Below are 11,139 nucleotides of genomic sequence, written 5' to 3'. Positions count from 1 at the left end.
ATAAATTAATGTTAAGCAATTAAAAAATAATAATAAATTTTGCATAATGATAATATACTTCTACTTTTTTTTTATAATTAAAATTTAAAACATTTATTTGTTAATTTTATATTATATCAAATTTGTAATATCGCTTCTCGCAACAACAAGTCTATTTTTTGCAATTTAAATCTTTAATTTTACATGATATTGTCCTTAAATTTTCAGACTAAATCAGAACTATTTTTGAACAAAAAAATAGTTTAAGATTATGCTTATTTTTTTATACAAACTAAATTGGAAATAATTATTAAAATTATAAGAAAAGGCCATTTAAAAAAAATGATATATATTTAAATATTCCTTAATTTTACATGATAATGAATAACGATATCTATCGTCCTAGAAATGATTTAATATTATTTATTTTATACAAACCTAGGGTTACCAGACGTCCTCTTTCGAAATCCAAAAATATGTCATGTATCTATTTTTATTTTACTTTAATTTGTCCTTCTATTTATAAATAGTTTTTTTTTACTTACTATTACAGGAATATTTTTTACAATTACGTGATAATAAGTTTTGTTTATTTTTTAAAGAAAAGGTTAAATATATTAAGAAAAATATATGAGTTAAAAATATGGAATAAATAAATTATCATTTGCGATATTTATAAATTAAATTAATTCTATTTATTTAATGTTATTTATACAGTAGCGTGACCGGGGGTGAGGGGAGGGTCGTAGGGCTCGAGCCCCTAAAAATATTGAATTTTTTTTATACCACCAAAAAAAGGTGATTTTTGATTTTGTTAGCTAAAAAAAAGGTAATTTTAAAAATAATTTAAAAAAAAATTTTTGAGCCCCCTGAGATTGTAAAGGATTGTGCGCCCGTGTATTTATATATAAATGCAATTATTTATTTAAAACTGCTTAAAAATCAAGTTAATTTTTTAATTCATTTTAATGTCTTATTTAAGATACCTAAAAAATAAATGTCCTCTTTTCCAATATACAGAACTGGTAACCATATGCAACCACGGTATCACGTCATTCGGCGCAGCATCAATTCAGCACGGCAAAAATTCAGAGCGTATCTAATACAATTGAAATTTATGTATAAAACAAAGGGGTCATTAAATAGAAGTCATGTTGAGGGTTGGATATCAAAAAATAAAATAAATTTAATAAACAAATATTAAATACTCTCATTTCTTTGGTGGACAATTTACCATGCAAATTATATTTTAGATTAATTTGGAAAATTAATTATTGACTTAAAAATAGATTTTTCTTTAAGACTGGCATTTTTATATCAGGGCTTCGAACCGAACCGCGAAACAGGAACGGACTGTTGTAATTTTCTAAACCGTAACCTAACTTTTATAAAAAAAAATATAAAAAGAGCGAACGGAACTGTTATCAATATTCTTTGAACCAATTTTAACCGGGTCACAACTGTTTTTTAAAATAATTAATTTAAAATTATTAGCCTAAATTTGAAATTTTAATTTTCCTTCGGAGCGATCTAAATTCGTGTTTCTTATCAAATTAAAAATTTTTATACTTAACTATTATTTTCATATCAATAAATACCAAGTTTATTGTTTTTACTTTATATACTAATAGAGATTAGGCAAATTCAAATTACTAGTTAATTAGATAAGAAATAATCTTAATGGTTTAATTAAATAAGGAATTATAAAAATATAAATCAATTTTTCTCTAAGAGTGGTTTATGATTACTTTTTTTTAAAAAAATCAACTTTAACGAACGAACCGAAAAGAACCGTATAAATTCTAAACCGAACCTAAATGATATTCTTTATATAAAATTTTAAACTAAAAACTGAAACGAACCAAACAGCTATACTTAACGGTTCGAGACTGGTTTAAATAATTTGATTATAGATCAACATATCTTATAACATGGCAAATTGGTCCACCAAAGAAATCGGTAATATTAGTTTGTTAATTTTTTTTTTGATATTATTTAATTTTTTATCGATATTACACAATTAGTAAATAAAATTTAGATTTTCATTAAAAAAAAATATGAAGAAATAATTAAAAGGGCCAACATTCAAAATGACTTCTAATCTTTTTGTTTTATACTAATAAATTCATAATAAATTTCAACTTTATTAGATATGCTTGGAATTGACGCTGCGCTGAATCGACGCTGCGCCGGATTATCTTTGCGCCGAATTGGCACTGCTCTGAGTTGACGCTGTGCCAAATTTTCCACACTGAATTGAGGTAGAACGACAAATCACATTAGAAAATATTACTTAAATATATCAAATGGCCATTAAAAAATTGCTATTCATTTAAATATTTATAAAATTGAAGCTATTTATAAAATTGAAGCTATTTTTCCTTGTGAAGTGAAAGTGGTAGTCCCTTTATTAGCTACAATTGATTATTTTTAAATTAACCTATGGTCTATTTGGAGGGATGAAACAATATTAAAATTAGGCATTCTTATAAAAATTATAATCATAGAACATATGTAAGAATTGCTACAACTAGCTAATTGCTAGTCATTTGTTGAATGCATTGAAAAGGTGGCACATTCGATGCAGACATCTGGAACGAAGACCAGGGGCGGACTGGCGACGTTACGGCCTCGTGGGCATTTTTTTATAGCGGGCTCATTTTTATGGGGGCTTCGCCCCCATACCCCCTATTTTCGCTTTTGCCCGGCCTTCGGCCGGGTTCCCTTAAATGGCTTCTTTAAATTATATATTTTTATTACTTGTTATTTTTTATAGGTACAAACAATTTACATTTTAAAAAAGAAAAGAATAATGACACGATAATCATATATTTTATTTTAAAAAATTGCACATCCAAAATCATATTCATTGAACACATAAAAAAATATTCATTGCACATATAAAAAAATATTGCACATATAAAAAAATATTCATTGCACATATATATTTTATATTAGATTTATAAAGATATTGCACTATAAAATCAAATCATACATCACATGTTAAATATAATACATACTCAATATATAAAATCAATTAATTACACATATAAAATTATAACAATTATAGAATATTGCACAGAGAGTAAAATTGTTGCACTTATAAAATTAGAGATCATATTATAATAGATATAAATAAGATTTAAATAAATGAATTAATAATATATAATTTTTATGTTAATAAATCTCTCATTAACTTTGAACCTTTGCGTAAATAATATCTTCTATTTCAATCTGCGATAATAGTTCTCGTTCAACTGACATCATAAAAACCGCTTTTAATTTTTCTTGGCCTATATTAGCTCTCAGCCTATTTTTTATAATTTTCATTTGCTAAATGTTCTCTCGCAATTAACCTGCGTAAACGATAAAGTTAAAATGTATTCATACGCCAAAAATAAATTAGTGTGTGCACTTGTATGCATATTGTACCTCTTAAGAATTTCATACAGGCATATTAAACAATTGTTACATTTATCACACTTCGAGTTATTATCATTATGTAGTATTCCATCTTCTTCATTCGACTCCTCACTTGTACATAAGATATCATCGTCCGTTTCATTTAATTCTGCTATTAAATCTTTGAATACACTAGAAAATGAACACAATTCGTTATGTAATTTATCACTCGATATATTTGCCAATTGCGCCAGTTTTTCCAAGGCCATTTCAGAGATACCTTTACTATTAATGTCATCAAAATGCCTTGGATGCAAATATCGCACATTCAAAATAAGCTCTCTATTCGCAGAAAAGCGTTCCGACAAACTGTTTATAATTTGATCAATTATAGGACGAAATACTTCAACCCTATAAAGGTCAATCGATTCTTGAGGACGTTCATCCTGGCCTTCATCACTATATATTCTCTTTGCTCGTCCTATTCGAATTTTTGGCAGAGCAGTCTGTACACAGATACTCTCCGGAAGCTTTAAATATGAAAGTGTTTCATTTAAATCAGAAGCCATTTTTATTGCTTTATTTTGAATTGATGTAATAGTTATCGATGACACAAAAGACTTAGCATCTTCTATCATTTTCCATGCCGACTAATATCTAAATTTTTGGTTTGAAGATACAATGACAATGGCCCCATTATTTCAAAAATTTCTAAATATATTACAGCTGTACTAAGAGTCTTAAATTTACATAAATTATCTATAAACGACTGAGCTTCTGATGAGGTTTTTGCCTCAAATGATTTATTATCTATTATAAATCGAAGTGCACTTATCGTTATTGGAAGTAAGCTCTCTTTGCCATATATCCATTTAAGGGCTTTTTCACGTGCCCACCACCTTGTCTCACCTATTTTTTGCAGCCTTCTCAGTTTATTTTGGCCAATTAAGTTATTCTGTTTCACCCAAGCGTCCATCCTTTTATATGATTCACTAAAGAAAGTTGCTAGTCTGTTCAATAATCCAAATAAAATTTTGCCTTCAATATTATCGCATGAATGACATATACAGAGATTTAATATGTGACTATAACACCAAATATACAATCTACCTGGAGCCTCTTGTCTAGTAAGAGCTTGCAACCCAACAAATTCCCCCCGCATATTTGCAGCACCATCAAATGATTCTCCAATTATATTTCTCATTTGAATTCCATGTTTTAAAAAGCATTCACTCAAGATATCAAAAATTCCTTTTCCAGAAGAGTTGCAAAAAGCCTTTCTGTTATTTTACCATTTTATATGTATCGTAGGCAAATGGTTGCTTGATCATAAACGCAAATGTCTTGAGTAGTATCCATTTGCAAACTAAACCGTTTGTTACTAATCTCCTTTTTTATTAAATTCCTGATTTGATCAAGAACAGCATCAATAACTTTGTTGACAGTTGTTTTTGACAACAAGGTTATGAGAGAACCTCTTCCCTTCGATTTTGACTTGTTAGACAGTTTAAGCGTATCTTTTCTACGTTTGCTTTTAAAAATAGCCTTCTCTAAATGATCTCTAAGTATTTAATCATTCTTTGATATATTACGGATCATTTCCAGGAAATTGCCATGATTTAAATTTTCATTATCAAAGAGGCTAAGTGTTTCGGTAGCATTTGATCCTCTGTATGGTAAGTTTTGTTTACCTAAAAACTTTATTATCTCAAATATTTGTTTTATTATGTGGATATTGTTATGAATTTGTCGATTTTTTTCATTTAATATTTTAACGCTAATTGAATGATTAAATGACTGGTTTTTTGAAGCTCTGAGATAGGCCTCGACAGCACTAATATGCACTTTTGAATTTTCATGTATTTTAATAACTGAGTGCATGTGACGAAAATTTGTAGAGCCTGTTGTGAAAGTGTTTTCACATACTGCAAATGCCAGGCAGATTGAGCAGTACACAGCCTGGGCTTTATTGCGTATAATTTTTATGGTAATCCATTTTCTAGGTATTTTTTTCACTCATTACCATTCGATAATATAATCTATCATATTTAAAGTTTATTGGTTGTATAGGATGTTGCATTAAAAATCTAAGTTTTTGAGGTATGGTGGCTGTTAATTGCAACTTAAAATTTTCATGTGTATGCATATCCAATTTGATAATCCACTTTGAAAAATATCTGAAGGCATTATTGATGTAGTTGCTTCTGATAAGTGTGAGGATAGTGACAATGATTGAACTGATACCATAATACATGAAGATGTTGCAGATAAGGTAGTTGTTTCAGGTAGTGGTGAATGGGAGGCAGTTGTTGATATCTCTAAAAAAAAAGTTTATTTACATGAAGTAATTATTTGAAATACTTGGTATTGATTTTCAAAAAAAGATAATTTAAGTTGTTTTGGATCAGCACCAGCTGCTTTGGGACCAGCAGCATTTTTTTTTTCTTAATTTTTCAGCTCTACCTTTAAATTTCCTTTTGGTATTTCTATGCATATATGAAAATATATCAATTCAACTAAAATAAAATTTATTATAATTTTTTTTAAAGAATTGTATTTTAATATAAAGCATAAAGTAATCTGTTAGGTTACCAGCCAGTAATATTAATAAAAAAACATTACTATCTTTGGGTTATGAAATATAAATAAGTTTTTTACTTTTGACTATTTACATACATCTCAATTTACGTGTAAAAATAGTATATAAAGTTGATTCTTTTCTTATATTATGTTTGTTTGCTAATGATCAGTAAATTGTTGTAATACAAATATTAGGCGCACAAAAGTTTCCTCTACAATAAATTAATGTATAAAAATATAATATAATAAATTAATGAAAACTTAGCTTTCACTCTACTCAAGCCCAAGCTCAAAAGGATCAATGAATTAAGAACAAGATAGTTTCCTATATTACAATAAATTAATGTATAAAAATATAATATAAATTAATGAAAACTTAGCTTTCACTCAAGCCCAAGCTCAAAAGGATCAATGAATTAAGAACAAGAAATACAATCAATCACAATAGTTTCCATACAATAAATTAATGTATAAAAATTAATATAATAAATTAATGAAAATTTAGCTTTCACTCTACTCAAGCCCAAGCTCAAAAGGATCAATGAATTAAGAACAAGAAATATAATCAATCACAATAGTTTCCTATATACAATAAATTAATGTATAAAAATATAATATAAATTAATGAAACCTAGCTTTCACTCTACTCAAGCCCAAGCTCAAAAGGATCAATGAATTAAGAACAAGAATATAATCAATCACAATAGTTTCCTATATACAATAAATGAATGTATAAAAATTAATATAATAAATTAATGAAAACTTAGCTTTCACTCTACTCAAGCCCAAGCTCAAAAGGATCAATGAATTAAGAACAAGATAGTTTCCTATATACAATAAATTAATGTATAAAAATATAATATAAATTAATGAAACCTAGCTTTCACTCTACTCAAGCCCAAGCTCAAAAGGATCAATGAATTAAGAAGAAGAAATACAATCAATCACTATGGTTTCCTATATACAATAAATTAATGTATAAAAATTAAATAAATAAATGAAAACTTAGCTTTCACTCTACTCAAGCCCAAGCTCAAAAGGATCAATGAATTAAGAAGAAATACAATCAATCATTATAGTTTCCTATATACAATAAATTAATGTATCTAATTAATATAATAAATTAATCAAAACTTAGCTTTCACTCTACTCAAACTCAAACATAAGCGTTTTCACTTCCTTTAAAAAAAAACGAAAAGCACGTGGTAAATGATATATAGCGTCAAGCGATGTAATTGATATTTTATGCATTCAAATATAGTAAACGACATGATTCTTCTCAGGGAATGTTATATTCAAATAATAGATATCATTAAAAATAAATAATGAAAAGAGAAAATAATGTGAACAAAATAATATTTTTTTTTCCTACCGGCCTCTTTTTTGATATTTTCCTCTCATCGGCCTCAAAATCGACATTTTCTCGCGGCCTCGTGGGCAAAATGCCCACTGGGTCTTATGGCCAGTCCGCCCCTGATAAAGACATATAGGGTATAATATATATTATTCAATGGAGACATATGAATCTCAAATTAGACTCTTAAAAATATTATTTCCGTTTAAAAAAAGAAAGAATTAGGCATACCCATAGATTTTTAAATGTGTCCCAGATTCCTCCCATGCCAAATAATTGTTGACATATTTTAAAGATTATTTGGTATATTATATCTAAAATAATATATTTTCTAATAGTTTCTAATCCTCATCAATTTTTTTATATGCTTTTTTAGATTTGAACTGCTTGACATAGAGGTTAAAAATTTTAGGGTTCAATTTACAGTTATAAAGTGTAGACTTAGCCCTTTAATTTTCTTTATTTGTGTGAACTGGGACCAGAGCAGAATTAATTCATCATAAGAAATATATAATTGATATTTTAAAATAAATTATAATATTATAGGATTACATCTATGTCGATCTAGAATTGTCCACTTGCCAAAGTGTTATAATTGGGTTGGGAGAAGTAGTTTAGATTCAAATATAAGAAAAACTTAGAGATTAATATTACTAAAAAATGAGAGTTAATTTACAATACTATTTCCAAATGGTAGCCTAAATAAATTACACTCAAAAATTTCTGTGATAATTTTATTTGATAAAATTAAAATGCAAGCGAAAAATAAACACATAATCATTTTTTTTTTGTTCCATATGCTCCATTCCAACTTTATTTATGAGAATTTATTAAATAAAAGCAAAATAAACAGGTAACTATACTATAAATCATCTAATTATATTAGATACACAATTTTTATTTAATTATAATTTATTCATATAAATGATAATTTAGATGAATAAAAGATTATGCCAATATTTAACTATAATTTCCATGCATATTTAGTTATTTTTTTTTAATAAAATTTAAAAAAGGTGTACAACGGGAGATTATAAAATATAATAGCATAAACATCCACAATTGTGTTGTCAAATGGTTAGATTTGAGCCAATTATAATCTAAATATATTAGCCAGAAAAATAAGACCTATGACTTGAAATTTAGTTATTAGATATCTAAACCTGTGTGTCATCTATGAAAATCTTAAGAGTTGCATTTGGATAAAATATTGAGTTAGCCTTTTATAAAAATCGGCTCAAATCGAGCCTTTTAACAACACTAGAGTTCTCTTATAAAAAATTAATATTTTTAGTCTAGTTTTTATTTATATAATTAGTGGAAACTAACCTATTAAAATCCATACCTAATTCAAAAATTTCAAATGCAGCACTCCAATTCTAGAGAGATACCTTGATTGATTCACTATTAATTAGATTAATAAGATGATATAAAATTAGTGCTGTAATTCTAAAAAATCGAACGCGTTCGCGTTCAACGTTCATTGATAAAAATCGAACGCGTTCACGTTCAAGTTCACTTTCAAAAAAAGGAACGCGTTATGATAAAATTTTTTTTAAATTTTCTAATATAAGTGAATGTTTTATATTTATTAACACAATATTAGCCATGTTAAAAAATAATATAGTTTTATTTTGATAATATAATTATAAATTCAAAATAATATATCAAATAAAAAGATAATTTTATTTATAAAAATTTTTCTTATTAATTTTTAATAACAATTTCAAAATTTTCATCTGATAGACAGGAACGCTTGGCAGTTAATACGGCATTAGCTATACTAAAAACGCGCTCAAAATAGATGAAGTGATTGCGGTATTATACTTAATAAATAGCTCTTTTAACGTGGGGAATTTATTAAAAACATTTATTGTTTTGTTATTTGCTTCAAAGAATTGAGATAAGTTATCCTCCTTCCTCGACAAAAAGGATATCTCGAAATTAACAGTTCTTGCATTATCACTTCTAGGGTTTTCAAAGCATTTTTTACAATAACGCTATAAGTTTATTTTTAATAGGTTCGTTCTGAGGAAGTTTTATACATGGCCATTGAAACTTGAATACTGGATGTATAATTGCAGAAAGAACATATTGATCTTTATATATGTTCAAATCTTTAAAAAAATAAAATATATGTAATTAATTGAGAGTAATAGGTTTAATACCTTTTATAATCCCATTTAATATGGCGTCTATCAATAGTTGACCATATTTAGGCCACTAATTTTTTTTAATTTTAAAATAACTATTGTTATTGTTGGGGTCAAATATCCCAAATGCATTTTTTCTTCAAATTTAATGATTTTACTTAGTTATATTATATAAAATAAAATAATTAATTTTACAATCAAATGTCGTTTTAAATTGTAACCTGAAGATTTTGACAATATAATACTTTGGGCAGATTTTACACTTGTTAAGCATTGAATTAGTTCCTTCAATATGGGATGTTACTGTTAAACATTTATCATCTTTGGCCATGGTAATGATAATTCATCTGATTTTGGATTTTCAGAATCAGATGATGAGGATTAAATAATAATATCCATGCTTATGCTAATCTATTAAAATTAAAATATAAACAATAATATTCAAATTAATAAACTATGTGTTAAAAAAATTGAAATTGTGAAAAGGAAATACGCAGTCGATTACAAAATATAAATAATACTTTTTTAAAAAAAATTCGGAAATATTAAATTTTTCAAATAAATAAAAATAAAAATTATTTTTTAAATTGAACGAACGTTTAAATTCGAATGTCATAAAAAAGGAACGCGTTCACGTTCAAAGTTGGTCAAAAATAAAAGGAACGCCGTTTATCATTTTTTTCAAAAAAACGAACTTCGTTTACAACACTATATAAAATTAATCAATAAAAATGAAGTAATTAAATAAAAATGAAGAACTTTGGTAGTTAATCTGAATTTAAAACTGGGCTTAAATTATTTATGAAATTAATAAAAAAAATATAATATATAATAAAATATTTTTTTACCTATTTTTAAAAAAAAATTTTAAATAAACGTTTTGCGTTAATCGTTATTCAAAAAATGTGAACTTGTTACTCTTTCCTTTTGAAACAAACAATGAGTGGTTAGTTAAAAAAGGTAACGAGCGACGTTACTTCAAAGTTACTTTACAGTACTAATTTTATATTATTATTTAAAAAAATTTATATTTTGGTTTCATTAAATAACAACGCACATACCAGATTAAATTCCGATAAAGATTTAAAAAAAATTGATGAATGAAGTCTTGCGAAGATGATCTAAGAATTTTTTAAAAAATAAAGACGATGCCATTCTTTATATATTTTTAATAAATTCCACCAAATATTTTAATTTATTAAGTATAATAAAATCCTCCCATCCTCCGCGCCAATTGAATGTGTGTTTGACACAGCGAAAACTGTGTTGAAAACTTATCTGATCAAAATTTTGAAAATCAATTGTTTAAAATAAATAAAAAATTATCATAAAAAGATCTATATATTATTTTTGTATAACTTTTTTTTATTATCTATGGGTAAAAAAAGAAAATTTATATATAATATTTAGTATTTTTTTAAATAACGAGTAACATGTTACTTTTTTTTGATTAGAGAGTAACGCATTCCCTCTTTCACAAGATAATGAGTAAGGCAATCGTTTTTTTTTCAAACGTAATGAGGTTCTTTTTTGAAGTAACGTTTACAGTACAAAATACGAATAATTCTTGTTATTATATTACAAAAATAAATACATTAAAAATATTGGTAATTTCGATGAGATATAAGTAACGGGCTTTTCAAATTATTTGGGGCTTGAAGTGGGGTTCTG

This window comes from Gordionus sp. m RMFG-2023, chromosome 5, assembly GCF_954871325.1.
Source record: "Gordionus sp. m RMFG-2023 chromosome 5, tfGorSpeb1-WG-v2, whole genome shotgun sequence".
NCBI classification, from domain to species: domain Eukaryota; kingdom Metazoa; phylum Nematomorpha; class Gordioida; order Chordodea; family Parachordodidae; genus Gordionus; species Gordionus sp. m RMFG-2023.
This window is presented reverse-complemented; position numbering follows the sequence as displayed.